The sequence below is a fragment of the Pongo pygmaeus genome, chromosome 6 (genome assembly GCF_028885625.2).
Source record: "Pongo pygmaeus isolate AG05252 chromosome 6, NHGRI_mPonPyg2-v2.0_pri, whole genome shotgun sequence".
Taxonomy (NCBI): domain Eukaryota; kingdom Metazoa; phylum Chordata; class Mammalia; order Primates; family Hominidae; genus Pongo; species Pongo pygmaeus.
In genome coordinates this window covers 63,814,086-63,830,579 of record NC_072379.2, presented here as the reverse complement: position 1 = coordinate 63,830,579, position 16,494 = coordinate 63,814,086, and the positions used below count along the sequence as shown (strand labels likewise).

Below are 16,494 nucleotides of genomic sequence, written 5' to 3'. Positions count from 1 at the left end.
AGCTGATAAAACAAAATCAAGAAAATGTATAACATAGTAAGACCAATAATATCAAAAATGTAGAAATTATCAAATCCTAAGAAACTTAGTAATTGAAACCTTAAAAAAATATGTTTTTAGGGCCGGGCATGGTGGCTCATGCCTGTAATCCCAGCACTTTGGAAGGCCAAGGCGGGCAGATCATGAGGTCAGGAGATCGAGACCATCTTGGCTAACATGGTGAAACCCCATCTCTACTAAAAGTACAAAAACTTAGCCAGGCGTGGTGGCAGATGCCTGTAGTCTCAGCTACTTGGGAGGCTGAGGCAGGAGAATGGCATGAATCCGGGAGGCGGAGCTTGTAGTGAGCTGAGATCATGCCACTGCACTCCAGCCTGGGCAAAAGAGCAAGACTCTGTCCAAAAAAAAAAAAAAAAAAATTAATTATATATATATATATATATTTCTTTGGGAACCCATAGCACTTATTCCTGGAAAGCAAAGTGAAGTAAAACATAATTCATCATGCTTTCAACAGAATAAAGGTATAAGTCACATTTTAAAAGAAAATATTTTATAAAAGTCATCATCTGTGTTAGACCATTCTTGCATTACTATAAAGAAATAACTGAGTCTGGGTAAGTTATAAAGAAAAGAGGTTTAGGGCCAGGCATGGTGGCTCATGACAGCACTTTGGGAGGTCGAGGTGGGCAGATCACTTGAGACCAGGAGTTCGAGACCAGCCTGGCCAACATGGTGAAACCCTGTCTCTACTAAAAATCCAAAAATTAGACAGGTGTGGTGGTATGCACCTGTAGTCCCAGCTACTCAGGAGGCTGAGGTGACAGAGGGAGACTTTGTCTCAAAAAAAAAAAAAGAAAAGAGGTTTAATTGGCTCATGGTTCTGCAGGCTATACAGGAAGCATGGTGCTGGCATCCACAAGATTCCTGGTGAGGGCCTCAGGGAGGTTACAATCATGGTAGAAGGAGAAAGGGAGTAGAGTATCACACAGCAAGAAAGGGAACAAGAGAGAGAAGGAGGGAGGGGCCACACAGTTTTAAAAAACCAGATCTTTTGTGAACTCATTTACCACCAAAGGGTTGGCACTAATCCATTCATGAGAGATCCACCCCCATGATCCAAACACCACCACCAGGCCCACCTCCAACACTGGGGATTAATTTCTTTTTTCTTTTTTTCTTTTTGTTGAAACAGAGTGTTGCTGTGTTGCCCAGGCTGGAGTGCAGTGGTGATCTCGGCTCACTGCAACCTCCACCTCCCAGGTTCAAGTGATTCTCCTGTCTCAGCCTCCCAAGTAGTGAGTAGCTGGGATTTACAGGCATGCACCAGGATACCCGGCTAAATTTTGTATTTTTTTTTAGTAGAGACAGTGTTTCGCCTTGTTGGCCAGGCTGGTCTTGAACTCTTGACCTCAAGTGATCTGCCCGCCTCAGCCTCCCAAAGTGTTGAGATTACAGGCATGAGCCACCGATTTGAAGGGGACAAATATACAAACCATATCACCATCTTTACTTAATTTCTTCTCATAAGGATTTAATAATATAATTAAAGAAAATTTGCTAAGAAGGAAAAAAGTGCTATTATCATCCTGTAAGTTTTTATTTTTATATAATTCTTTTCAATTTTTCCTGAAATGCAGTTATATTTATATATAGCATCATGCATTCTGGTTTTCACATAGAATATAAAATGTTTTATGTCTACATAAGTTGTTTGATAAAAATGAAATATATTAAGTTATGGAGGATTTCTTTAACACAATTTATAATTTTGCAATCTATTTACAGGAGGATACAAAACTCTAATAGAGGAAAAATAAGTTTATGAAGACATGTGCCTTATTCTTGTGTGAGAAGACTAAGTAAAATATTAATATGTTCATTAAGTTAGATTACATTAAGTACCAGTTACAGTCTCCAGCCCACTCTCTTGACAAGTTTATAGTGTAATTCATCTGGAAAGATTAGTAAGACTATCATACAGTGCCATTATTGATGATCATGATAGTGATAATGATAATGATGATGATTAGTAGTAGTTATAATAATATCATCATCTGCGGCAATTTTTTTTCCAGAACAGCATTGATACTTGCTAACTCAGATCAATTAATATTTCCATCTCCACTGACTGATACATTAAATATGAAAGTTATTCTAAAGAGGTGGCATTAAACATTAAAAACTATTCTAAAAGCTAGAAAAAAATGGACTCATGTATTTATCTCAGCTATGAAAGAATGATACATGGCTCACACCTGTAATCTCAGCACTTTGGGAGGCCAAGGCAGGCGGATCACCTGAGCTCAGGAGTTCGAGACCAGCCTGGCCAACATGGTGAAACCCCGTGTCTACTAAAAATACAAAAATCAGCCGAGCATGGTAGTGTGTGTGTGTAATCCCAGCTACTCGGGAGGCTGAGGCACGAGAATCACCTGAACCTAGGAGGCTGAGGTTGCAGTGAGCCAAGATCATGCCACTGCAATCCAACCTGGGTGACAGAGTGAGACTCAGTCTCAAAAAAAAAGAAAGAATGATACATGACAAAATGGAGGCCATTTTCAGATATACATAAAATATACTAGTATAAAATATTAAAAGTAACAAAAGAAAGATAAATATGGAATATAGTACTAATAAAAGACAATTTTAAATATGTAAGGTTAGTACCTGATTCTGCCTGACTTACAGCCAAGGTGGACAAACCACTTACGCATGCAGACTTAAAGACATCAAATTACCAAAATGAAAAATACACACCTGGCTGGGTTTCTTTAATACATGTACAATCTAGGGCACAATTACACATCTATTAAAAATTGAAAATGAATTAAAAGCGCAAGATTGGAAGCACTCATTTGCAGAAGTTGGGGTTGGAAGGTGGGAATACAAAAAATTAGCTGGGCATGGGGGCGGGCACCTGTAATCCCAGCTACTCGGGAGGCTGAGGCAGGAGAATCACTTGAGCTTGGGAGGCAGAGGTTGCAGTAAGCCGAGATCGCGCCACTGCACTCCAGCCTGGGTGACAGAGTGAGACTCTATCTCAAAAAGAAAAAAAAAAAAGCAATGGTTCTTACTTCTAGTGTACAAGTCAATCACCTGGCCCAGGCTGGTTCAGGCCTTCACAAAAGAATAACGGTATCTAGGAGAGGTGTGCAAACTTTCCCTTTCTCCTTACTTAGTTCAGCTAAGATGCCTGGATTTTTAAAAATAAACCTTTATTATGAAACAAAGGTAACAATGAAGCAAAAAAGTACTGGCACCTGGTGGGGTCTAGCCAAAAACTGGCTGAGGCTGGCTGGCACGTTACCTTAGCCTGCCCAGGCAACCTCATCACAGAATCCCTCAGCCCCTTCTTCTGGTCCCTGGAATCTAGGAGATCTGTTAGGAGAGTGAACAACTATTCAAACACCATTTATTGAGAGCCTTTTAGGTATTAGACACTTCAATGAGCCAAATATTTTCCTGGTGCTTACCTAAACAAATCATCATAAGGAAGTGTGAAAAATATTTTGAAGGATTCATAGGTAGATGCAAACTGACATGCTTGTTAAAATGCAGATTTCAGCTGGGTGCGGGGGCCCACCCCTGTAATCCCAGCACTTTGGGAGGCCGAGGCGGGTGGATCACTTGATGTCAGGAGTTTGAGACCAGCCTGGCCAACATGGTAAAACCCCGTCTCTACTAAAAAAATACAAAAGTTAGCCGGGCTTGGTGGCACATGCTCATAGTCCCGGCTACTCAGGAGGCTGAGGCAGGAGAATCGCTTGGACCCGGGAGGTGGAAGTTGCAGTGAGCTGAGATCACACCACTGTTCTCCAACCTGAGCGACAGAGCAAGAGCCTGTCTCAAAAATAAATAAATAAATATGCAGATTTATATGCTTCTTTCCCACTACCACCCCCACTCTCCCATTTGCTGAACCATAATCTGTTATTAGGAATGAGAAATCTTCCCAGAAGGTTCTCATGCAGGCAGTCTGAGGGCTGCCCTCAAGCAAAAGGTGGACTTAAAGGAGCATTAAGACCTCTCTTGCCTCCAAATTTTCTGAGTTTATAATTTTGTTTTAGTAGACTAAAACATAAGAAGAGCTTAAGTGATGAAAAATAGGGAAATGCACAAGGCATAGTTCCATACAATGGAGTGGTAAAAAGGTCATTTGACAAAGGTCTTTTGGAAGATGTTGGTGCTCTTCTATTTTAGGAGATAACAAGAGCCCTGATACCCATAGATTCCTTTTTGGTCTGACTTCCACTATATACTCAATTTGAGTAGCTTGCTTTGGTTACATTTTCTTGTATGGCACTGTTGTGAAACACATGCTGTAATGTTCCAGCACACAGACATGATTTGGCATTTCTTTTGCTTGTGATTTTGGTTTTATTATGCCTCTATTCTGGTATTCCAGGCATTATGTGGAGAGGTAATGTTGAAAACCACATTCTCCAAATATAGCTGTTAATTCCATGCATCTTTGATCTACATCTTCTGTTACTTGCATTTACTCCCCCTCCATTTGTCACCCCATCAATGATTCTCCATCTGGCCCTGAACACCTTTCCAGCCTCTAATAAAATCTGCACTCCAGTCAGACTGGACTCCTTATACCTTGTGTAGTAAAGAATTAAGTGTGCCCAAAGAGAGGTCTGGCCTTTACTCTCAGCTCCTAAAAGGTCATCTCTAAGCCCTTGAAATGTCTTGCCTGATAAGAATGACTTTGTTTACCTGGGGGCCTTGGGCCACACTGGGTAGTCTAACACTGTGATTTATTGTGGGGGTTTGGTACTATGCAGTATCAGCTTGACCTCCAGAGGGGCTACAGCCTAAAAGTCAGTTATGCAGGCAGTCAACTGTATTGATGTGACTGAGCCCCAGTAAAAACTCTGTGCACTAAGGCTCAGATGAGCTTTCCTGGTTGATAATACTCTAGGTGGATTGTCTCCCATTATTGCTGGGAGAAGTTAACACGGTACATGACCATGCTGGGAGAGGACAACTGGAAACCACACATGGACTTCTCCTGGGCTCTGCCTGATATGGGTTGAATCTGTGTCCTTACCAAATCTCATGTCGAAATGTAATTCCCAGTGTTGGAGGTGGGGCCTGGGGGAAAGTGATTGGATCACAGGGGTGGATCCCTCATGGCTTGGTGCTCTCCTCATGAGAGCACGTGAGTTGTTGGAAGATCTGGTTGTTTAAAAGTGTGCAGCACCTCCCCACCACCTCTTGTTCCTGCTCCTGCCATGTGAGGCATCTGCTGCCCCTTTGCCCTCCACCATGACTGGAAGCTTCCTGAGGCCTTCCCATAAGCAGGTGCTGGCACTGTGTTTTCTGTACAGCCTGCAGAACCATAAGCCAATTAAACTTGTTTTCTTGTTAATTACCCAGTCTCAAGTATTTCTTTACAGCAATGCAAGAATGGCCTAACACACCACTCCATGCATGTCTTCTACAGGCTGACTTTAATTGATATCCCTTTGCTATAATAAACCATAACCATGAGCATGACTGCTTCTAGTGAGTTCTGTGAATCCTTCTAGTGGATTATTAATCCTGAAGATGGCCTTGCTGACTCCCTAAGTTTGCACACCTACAATGCCCTGAACACATCAAGGTCTTTTATTCTTCTAGATCTTTCCTCCTGTAGTTCCCTCTGCCTGACACTCCTTTCCCCTGGACCCTTCTCTCCCTTACTCACCTGGCAAACTCCTATTCTTTTAGGTAGGTACTGTTAAGTACCTACATAAAAGTTAAGTTACCTACAAAAGTTAACATAAAAGTTAAGTACCTACAAAAAAGTCCTCACCAAATCCTTCTTTCAGACAAAATTAGTCATTCCCCATCCCACTCCCATTATGCTAGTTCTCTTAGGACACCTAGCACAAATAATCATGACCCTCACATCTTTGCATTCTCAGTACCCAGCAGAGGGCTTCACACAGAGTAGGCCTTTAGTACACGTGTATGAATTGAATGAATTACAAACGGACATGACTGTTTGAAATAAAGGGGAAAAAATCCAGACCAGAAAATATGCACATATGAAATGCAACTCAGTGACAAATATGTAAGGCTATTAATAAGCACCAGCAAGGGATGCCAAGTACTGTCTGATGTGTTTCAGATCTTTCTCCTCTCCAAATCTCAGGCTGAAATGTGATCCTCAATGTTGGAGGTGGGGCATAGTGGGAGGTATGCAGGTCATAGGGGCAGATCTCTCATGAATGGCTTGATGCCCTTCCCATCGTAATGAGTGAGTTCTCATTCTGTTTGTTCACAAGAGAGCTAGTTGGTTAAAAAGAGCCTGGCATTGCTTTTGCTCCTTCTCATGCCATGTGACATGCCTGATCCCCCTTCACCTTTCACCATAATTGTAAATTTCCTGAGGCCTCACCAGAAGCCAAGCAAATGTGGATGCCATGCTTGTACAGCCTGTAGAATTGGAAGCCAAATAAACCTTTTTCTTTAATATTATTCAGTCTCAGCAATGCAAAACAGACTAATACATGCCTATTTAACACATAATATTATCTTTCTTAGCATAAAGAAGCCATTTCTTTTTTAACATGAAAAACGAGGGTAGGACCACTACAATAAAAACTGTTTCCCAAGATGCACACGTATAACTGCAAGGTTAGAAATGCTAAAATATGATGTGTAAAATGTTTCTAAAATGGGCAAATTTTCATATTTTAAATCATAAGCAGATCTATTTTAGCAATCCAATTACTTTTGGCATAAAATATATCATTATATTTTCCTGGTTTTTTTGGGGGGGCAACTAATTTTAGTTAACTTCTAGTGAGTTACTGTAAGAAAGTATTTTAAGAGTATGCTTATTCTTTCTGAAATATGTTCACTCAAAAAAAAAACCATGCAGAAATCCACAGAAACTATGTCATTCTCATTATTCATAATATTTATATTTTATTATATTAAGCTGTATTATACAACAATTAGGGCTTATCTTTTCGGACTTGTGCATTTTGAGAACTTTGGGTTTTAGTCTAAATGAAGCCTACAGCTGATAACATTTCACGGCAAGACTAAAGTAATAACTATGTAAAGTTCTCATTTACATGGCTTTTCATTTCAGGAACAGAAAGGAAGAAATATAGGAGTTTTTACCATTGTATGATAGCATCTGGGGACAAATACTGAAATTGGACCTGTGCAATGGCCATCAATTTGGTGGCTGCTATCAAGGAAATGGGGGCCTTGTAAATGAGAACAACGTTGTGTAGGCTGGTTTTGTTTTGGCTCATTTGTTTATTGTTAATCACAAGCAATTGACCTAGTACTAGATTTTTATTTTGTTTTTATACCAAGCAATCCTTTGATAATCAGTCTCACTGTTTTAGAAGAAAACTTTAGCAATGTCTTTGGCAGCAAGATAATTTACTCCTAAAATAGTCCCTAGAGACAAATCATTTATTGTTCTCATACCTACATTAAAGTTCAAAAGGCCAGGCTCAGTGGCTCACGCCTGTAATCCCAGCACTTTGGGAGCCCGAGGTGGGCAGATCACGAGGTCAAGAGATGGAGACCATCTGGCCAACATGGTGAAACCCTGTCTCTACTAAAAATACAAAAATTAGCTGGGCGTGGTGGCGCACACCTGTAGTCCCAGCTACTCAGGAGGCTGAGGCAGGAGAATCACTTGAATCTGGGAGGTGGGGGTTGCAGTGAGCTGAGATCGTGCCACTGCATTCCAGCCTGGCAACACAGCAAGACTCCATATCAAAAAATAATAATAATAATACAAATAAAAAGGTTTGACTTCTCTGAAATGTTTCTAATCCCAGTACTATATTTTTGAAGTGAATTCTAACTAAAAGTTTCTGACCATGTAGCCCCAACTTAGCAGAACATCTTTATCCTCTTTTCAAAAAGAATAATCAGTGAAATAAGAAGAGACAAATGTGTTTGAAGCTTGGCTAGTGATTTTGCCATAAAAGTATATTCATTGGCTACATAGAAGACCACAAAATGTTCTTAAAACCAATGTTTATGGTCATTTGTCTTCTAAACTTAAGTCATTTCCACTTCTGGTATGGCAGCATGAGAAACTCCAAGGACCCACTTTCTGGCACACAAGCATAGCTGATAACTATTTTAAAACAACTATTTAAAGCCTCTGGAAATTCTCCAAAGCATACAGCAAATGAAGAAACATTTATTAAAGAAAATCCACTAAAACTCAGAAAGAACCAATAAGAGTATGTGGAATTTGAGTCATGACCCTCTCCCAACTTTATTCACCCAGCTCAGCTTGACAGAAACTCCACTCCAGGTGAATACAACCAGGAAGATGGAGTTCCCTCTCTCCTCAGCTCCTAATCAAGGGGTACCATATCTTAACAGGAGGGTAGAATGCCAACATTTCTCAAGGCCTCCAACTCCAACTTCAAAAGGAAAAATTCCAGGAGAGTATAGCCAGGAGATTGGGAGCTCCCTTCCTCCACCCAACACTCACACATAAAATGGAGGGTCTACCCCAAGTGCAGCAGGCCAAGCTGGGATAACCCCAGTGACCTTTGCTTCAGCTTGCTCAAGTTAGCAAAGAAAGGGAAGCCAGGAAGATCAGAGGCTACTGCCCCACCCGGAATAGTGTTTCAGAGATTTTTCCTATGGGGAGAGTTAGTTCATCAGAAAAGAGAGTTCCAATCTTTCCCCAAAGTAACTGACCATTTGAAAGACAATGTGGGGAAGTTCAAGCCTAAGGGTGTTCTAGAAAACAACAGCTTTTCTTAATTAAGAGCACCAGCTAAAGCATGTACCTGCTATTTCACCAAAGAGAACCAAGGAAAGTGACAGCTAAGAAGTACTCTCTGCTGGGCACGGTGGCTCACGCCTGTAATCCCAGCACTTTGGGAAGCCAAGGCAGGTGGATCACCTGAGGTCAGGAGTTCGAGGCCAGCCTGGATGAAACCTCTCTCTACTAAAAATACAAAAATTAGCTGGGTGTGGTGGCGGGCACTTGTAATCCCAGCTACTTGGGAGGCTGAGGCAGGAGAATCACTTGAACCTAGGAGGCAGAGGTTGCAGTGAGCTGAGATAGCACCACTGCACTCCAGCCAGGGCAACAAGAGCGAAACTCCATCTTGGAAAAAAAAAAAAGAAGTACTCTCCTGGGGTCAAACTAAACCTCAAAGACTAGTCTCAAAAACTACCCCTGCCTGAGTTTAATTGGATCAGACTGCAGAGCAATATATGCCCCAGGGCATTGTTGAAAACAATAGAGGAATCAGCTGTTAATTCATGGAGTCTACAGTTGGGTGTGATACCAAATGAGGCAGAGAGCTTAACAGAGAAACTAGGGGAAAAATAGTCAAAGAATGTCCTGCCAAAATCACTGTCATCCAACTTCACTGTGTGCACACCCAAGGCAATGCCCTCCTAGGAGTCATACCCCACACAGTAGGAGTGTCAGGCCTCTGAGCCCAAGCCTGCACGTATACATCCAGATGGCCTGAAGCAACTGAAGAATCACAAAAGAAGTGAAAATGGCCGGTTCCTGCCTTAACTGATGACATTACCTTGTGACATTCCTTCTCCTGGACAATAAGTCTCTGGAGCTCCCTTGTGATCCCTGCCCCTGCCCGCAAGAAAACAACCCCCTTTGACTGTAATTTTCCACTACTTACCCAAACCCTATAAAACTGCCCCACCCCTAACTCCCTTTGCTGACTCTCTTTTCAGACTCAGCCCACCTACACCTAGGTGAAATAAACAGCTTTATTGCTCACACAAAGCCTGTTTGGTGGTGTCTTCACAGAGACACGTGCGACATTTGGTGCCAAAGACCTGGGACAGGAGGACTTCTTTGGGAGATCAGTCCCCTGTCCTCGCCCTCACTCCATGAGGAGATCCACCTATGACCTCAGGTCCTCAGAACAACCAGCCCAAGGAACATCTCACTAATTTCAAATTGGGTAAGCAGTCTTTTCACTCTCTTCTCCAGCCTCTCTCACTACCCTTCAATCTCCCTGTCCTTCCAATTCCAGTTCTTTTTTCTCTCTAGTAGAAACAAAGGAGACACATTTTATCTGTGGACCCAAAACTCCATAGCCGGTCACAGACTCAGGAAGACAGTCTTCCCTTGGTGTTTAATCACTGTGGGGACACCTGCCTGATTATTCACCCACACTCCATTGGTGTCTGATCACCGCGGGGACACCTGCCTTGGTCATTCACCCACATTCCCTTGGTGGCAAGTCAATTGCGGGGATGCCCACTTTGGCTGCTCACCCACATTGCAGCCCAGGGCTTCTCAGCACCCCCCTTCTCTGTGTCTCTACCCTCTCTTTTCTCTGGGCTTGCCTCCTTCACTATGGGCAACCTTCCACCCTCTATTCCCCCTTCTTCTCCCTTAGCCTGTGTTCTCAAAAGCTTAAAACCTCTTCAACTCTCGCCTGACCTAAAAGCTAAGCATTTTTTTTTTCTGCAACACCACTTGGCCCCCATACAAACTTGATAATGGTTCTAAATAGCCAGAAAATGGCACTTTTGATTTCTCCATCTTACAAGACCTGGATGATTTTTGTCAAAAAATGGGCAAACGGTCTGGGGTGCCTGACGTCCAGGCATTCTTTTACACATTGGTCCCTCCCTAGTCTCTGCTCCAAATGCAACTCATCCCAAATCTTTTTTCTTTCTCTCCTGTTCCCTCAGTTTCCACCTCAAGCTCTGAGTCCTTTGAATCCTCCTTTTTTACAGACCCATCTGACTTCTCCCCTCCTCCCCAGGCTGCTCCTTACGAGGCCAAGCCAGGTCCCAATTCTTCCTCAGCCTCCGCTCCCCTACTCTATAATCCTTCTATCACCTCCCCTCCTCATACCTGGTCCAGTTTCGTTCTGTGACTAGCCCTCCCCCACCTGCCCAAAAATTTCCTCTTAAAGAGGTGGCTGGAGCTGAAGGCACAGCCAAGGCTAATGCTCCTTTTTCTTTATCCGACCTCTCCCAAATCTGTTAGCATTTAGGTTCTTTTTCATCAAATATAAAAACTCAGCCCAGTTCATGGCCCATTTGGCAACAACCCTTAGACACTTTACTACCCAGAGGGGCCAGAAGGCCGTCTTATTCTCAATATACATTTTATTACCCAATCCACTCCCAGCATTGCAAAAAGCTCCAAAAATTAGATTCCAGCCCTCAAACCCCACAATAGGACTTAATTAACCTCGCCTTCAAGGTGTACAATAATAGAGAAGAGTTGCAATTACTTGCCTCTGCTGTGAGAGAAACCCCAGCCACATCTCCAGCACAAAAGAACTTCAAAACGCCTAAGCCATAGCATTCAGGTATTCCTTCGGGACCTCCTCCCCCAGGATCTTGCTTCAAGTGCTGGAAATCTGGCCACTGGGCCAAGGAATGCCTGCAGCCCAGGATTCCTCCTAAGCCATGTCCCATCTGTGCGGGACCCCACTGGAAATCAGACTGTCCACCTCGCCTAGCAGCCACTCCCAGAATCCCTGGAACTCTGGCCCAAGGCTCTCTGACTGACTCCTTCCCAGATCTTCTCAGCTTAGCGGCTTAAGACTGACACTGCCTGATTGCCTCGGAAGCCTCCTGGACCATCACAGATGCTTTGGGTAGGTCTTACAGTGGAGGGTAAGTCCATCCCCTTCTTAATACGGAGGCTACCTACTCTGCATTACATTCTTTTCAAGGGCCTGTTTCCCTTGCCTCCATAACTTTTGTGGGTATTGACGGCCAGGCTTCTACACCTCTTAAAACTCCCCAACTCCGGTGCCAACTTGGACAACATTCTTTTATGCACTTCTTTTTAGTTATCCCCACCTGCCCAGCTCCCTTATTAGGTCGAGACATTTTAACTAAATTATCTGCTTCCCTGACTATTCCTAGGCTACAGCCATACCTCATTGCTGCCCTTTTCCCCAATTCAAAGCCTCCTTCACATCCTCCCCTTGTATCTCCCCACCTTAATCCACAAGTATGGGACACCTTTACTCCTTCCCTGGTGACAATCGTGCACCCCTTACCATCCCATTAAAACCTAATCACCCTTACCCCGCTCAACGCCAATATCCCATCCCGCAGTACGCTTTAAAAGGATTAAAGCCTGTTATTGCTCGCCTGTTACAGCATGGCCTTTTAAAGCCTATAAACTCTCCTTACAATTCCCCCATTTTACCTGTCCAAAAACTGGACAAGTCTTACAGGTTAGTTCAGGAACTGTGCCTTATCAACCAAATTGTCTTGCCTATCCACCCCATGGTGCCAAACCCATACACTCTCCTATCCTCAATACCTCCCTCCACAACCCATTATTCTGTTCTAGATAAACCTAGCTGACCCCATAAATCCTAAATCCTCTCCACACTCCCCTTTCCATTCCTTAAAAAACAGCCCTAAAAGCTGCTCCCACACTAGCTCTCCCTAACTCATCCCAACCTTTTTCATTACACACAGGCAAAGTACAGGCCTGTGCAGTCAAAATTCTTACACAAGAGCCAGGACCGCATCCTGTAGCCTTTCTGTCCAAACAACTTGACCTTACTGTTTTAGGCTGGCCCCCACATTACTCCTGATACCACACCTGACCCACATGATTGTATCTTTCTGATCCACCTGATATTCACTCCATTTCCCCATATTTCCTTCTTTCCTGTTCCTCACCCTAATCACACTTGGTTTATTGATGGCAGTTCCACCAGGCCTAATCGCCACTCACCAGCAAAGGCAGGCTATGCTATAGTATCTTCCACATCTATCCTTGAGGAGAAGGATATCCAGCAAGTTGAGGCAACACTCTGCCCCCTCCACTACCTCTCAGCAAGCCGAACTCATTGCCTTAACTGGAGCCCTCACTCTTGCAAAAGGACTATGTGTCAATATTTATACTGACTGTAAATATGCCTTCCATATCCTGCACCACCATGCTGTTATGTAGGCTGAAAGAGGTTTCGTCATTGCACAAGGGTCCTCCATCATTAATGCCTCTTTAATAAAAACTCTTCTCAAGGTTGCTTTACTTCCCAAGGAAGCTGGAGTCATTCACTGCTAGGGCCATCAAAAGGTGTCAGATCCCATCGCTCAGGGTAATGCTCATGCTGCTAAGGTAGCTAAAAAAGCAGCTAGCGTTCCAACTTCTGTCCCTGATGGCAGTTTTTCTCCTTCTCATTGGTCACTCCCACCTACTCCCCCACTGAAACTTCCACCTGTCAATCTCTTCCCACACAAGGCAAATGGTTCTTGAACCAAGGAAAATGTCTCCTTCTAGCCTCACAGGCCCATTCTATTCTGTTGTTATTTCATAACCTCTTCCATGCAGGTTACATGCTGCTAGCCCACCTCTTAGAATCTCTCATTTCCTTTCCATCGTGGAAATCTATCCTAAAGGAAATAACTTCTCAGTGTTCCATCTGCTATTCTATGACTCCGCAGGGATTGTTCAGGCCCCCTCTCTTCCCTACATATCAAGCTCGGGGATTTGCCCCTGTCCAGGACTGGCAAATTGACTTTACTCACATGCCTCAAGTCAGGAAACTAAAATACCTCTTGGTCTGGGTAGACACTTTCACTGGATGGGTAGAGGCCTTTCCCACAGGGTCTGAAAAGGCCACTGTGGTCATTTCTTCCCTTCTGTCAGACATAATTCTTCGGTTTGGCCTTCCCACCTCTATAATACTGTCTGATAACGGATTGGCCTTTATTAGTCAAATCACCCAAGCAGTTTTCAGGCTCTTGGTATTCAGTGGATCCTGGTTTTACCTCAAACCGCCACCCTTAAGTCTCTCTTAAAGTGGATAAGAGATCTTCAGTGGCAAGGTTCAATCCAATACTTTCACCCTGATAAAGTCTTATTCTTTACTTTTATAGTCACTCTTATTCTCGTTCCCATTCTTATGCCACCCTCTACCTCTCCCCAGCTATCTCCACCACACTATCAATCTCACTCCTAGCCATTTCTAATCCTTCTTTAACAAACAATTGCTGGCTTTGCATTTCTCTTTCCTCCAAAATTGCTGAGGCCTCAACTTACTGCTAAAAAAAGAGGACTCTGTATATTTTTAAATGAAGAGTGTTGTTTTTACCTAAAATCAATCTGGCCTGGTATATGACAATATAAAAAAACTCAAGGATAGAGCCCCAAAACTCACCATCCAAGCAAATAATCACACTGAACCCCCTTAAGCACTCTGATTGGATGTCGTGGGTCCTCCCAATCTTAGTCCTTTAATACCTGATTTTCTCCTTTTCTTATTCGGACCTTGGGTCTTCCATTTAGCTTCTCAATTCATACAAAACGATATCCAGGCCATCATCAATCATTCTGTATGACAAATGCTCCTTGTAACAACCCCACAATATCATCCCTTACCACAAAATCTTCCTTCAGCTTAATCTCTCCCATTCTAGGTTTCCACGCTGCCCCTAATCCCACTAGAAGCAGCCCTGGGAAACATGGCCCATTATCTCTCCATACCACCCCCAAAAATTTTCACCACCCCAACACTTCAACACTATTTTGTTTTATTTTTCTTATTAATATAAGAAGACAGGAATGTCAGGCCTCTGAGCCCAAGCCTGCACGTGTACATCCAGATGACCTGAAGCAACTGAAGAATCACAAAAGAAGTGAAAATGGCCGATTCCTGCCTTAACTGATGACATTACCTTGTGACATTCCTTCTCCCGGACAATAAGTCTCCGGAGCTCCCCACTAAGCACCTTGTGACCCCCGCCCCTGCCCACAAGAGAACAACCCCCTTTGACTGTAATTTTCCACTACCTACCCAAATCCTATAAAACTGCCCCACCCCTAACTCCCTTTGCTGACTCTCTTTTCAGACTCAGCCCACCTACACCCAGGTGATTAAAAAGCTTTATTGCTCAAACAAAACTTGTTTGGTGGTCTCTTCACATGGATGCGTGTGACAAGGAGACAATAGATTTCATTAAAATAGTCTAGCCAAGTCACAAAAACACACTCAAGCAAATAACAAAAACAAGCCCCAGAGAGGGAGAGAAAAATCCGTATCCATAGTCCCAACAATGTATTACCTAAAATGTCCAATTTTCATAAAAAATTATGAGACATGCAAAGAAACAGAAAAGTGTGAGGCATACATGGGAACAAAAAAATTGCATGTGAGAGGGGCTAGATTTCAGATTTAATAGACAAGGCTTCAAAGTAGCCATTATATATGTACAAAGAACTCAAGTAAATGATGCATTAAAAAGTAAAGCAAGTTGAGGCCAGGCGCCGTGGCTCACACCTGTAATCCCAGCACTTTGGGAGGCCAAGGCAGGGGGATCACCTGAGGTTGGGAGTTTGAGACCAGCCTGGCCAACATGGCGAAACCCCATCTCTACTAAAAACACAAAAATTACCTGGGCGTGGTGGCACGTGCCTGTAATCCCAACTTCTCAGAAGGCTGAGGCAGGAGAATCGCTTGAACCCGGGAAGCAGAGGTTGTAGTGAACCGAGATCACACCACTGCACTCCAGCCTGGGCAACAGAGCAAGATTCTGTCTCAAAAAAAAAATTAGTAAAGGAAGTTATGATGACCATGTCCCATCAAGTACAGAGTATCAATTAAGAGATATGAATTATTAAAAAAAAACTAATGGAAATACTGGAATTGAAAAGTAGAATAACTGAAATGAAAATTTAATAGAGGGGCTCAACTAAACTAGATTTAAAGTGTCAGAAGAATCAACAAACTTAAGATAGATTGATAGAGATTAGACAATCAGAAGAACAGAGAGAAAAATAGAATGAAGAAAAATTAAAAGAGTCTCAGAGAAATATGGGACACTTTTAAGTGCACCAACATACACATAAGGAGAATATCAGAAGAAGGAAAAAGAAGAAAACAGAAAAAAAAAACTATTTGAAGAAATGATAGCATAAAATGTTTAAATATGTTGAGAAAACATTAATCTACATATCTGAGTTCAATGAACTCCAAGGAAAATAGATGCAAAGAGATACAAATTCAGACACATGAGAGTAAAAATGCTGAAAACAAAGATAAAAAGGAAGTCTTAGGCCAGGCACAGTGGTTCATGCCTGTAATCCCAGCACTTTGGGAGGCAAAGGAGGGAGGATAGCTTGAACCCAGGAGTTTGACAGTAGCCTTGGCAACATAGGGTGGTGTGATTTTTTTGTAGATCCTGTCTCTACAAAAAAATATTTTAAGCTAGGTGGGCATGGTGGCATATACCTGTAGTCCCAGCTACTTGAGAGGCTAAGGTGGGAGGATCTCTTCAAGGCTGCAGTGAACCATGATTGTGCCACTGCACTTCAGCCTGAGTGACAGAGTGAGATCTGTATTAAAAATAATAATAATAAAAATAAAAAGAACAAAAGAAAAGTAAATCTTGAAAGCAGGAAAGAAAAACATCTTATCACATATAAGAGATCCCAAATAAGGTTAGTATTTGACTTCTTAGCAGAAACAATGAAGGCCAGAGGCAATAGAATAACATATGCAAAATGCTGAAAGGAAAAATAGTCAACAT

General features: G+C 42.7%; 1 long non-coding RNA gene across 2 annotated transcripts; it reads left to right on the top strand.

Moving 5' to 3' along the window:
- Window positions 1-9,778: 9,778 nt before the first annotated feature.
- On the top strand, window positions 9,779-14,861 carry LOC129040397 (uncharacterized). 2 transcript variants are annotated; one of them, XR_008503610.2, is made up of 3 exons: window positions 9,779-9,935; window positions 11,331-11,594; window positions 14,525-14,861. It is a non-coding gene; the product is annotated as an uncharacterized LOC129040397 (long non-coding RNA). The 2 variants fall into 2 exon arrangements; XR_010127105.1 differs by having other exon boundaries at window positions 9,791-9,935; window positions 14,522-14,792.
- The last annotated feature ends 1,633 nt before the right edge of the window (window positions 14,862-16,494 follow it).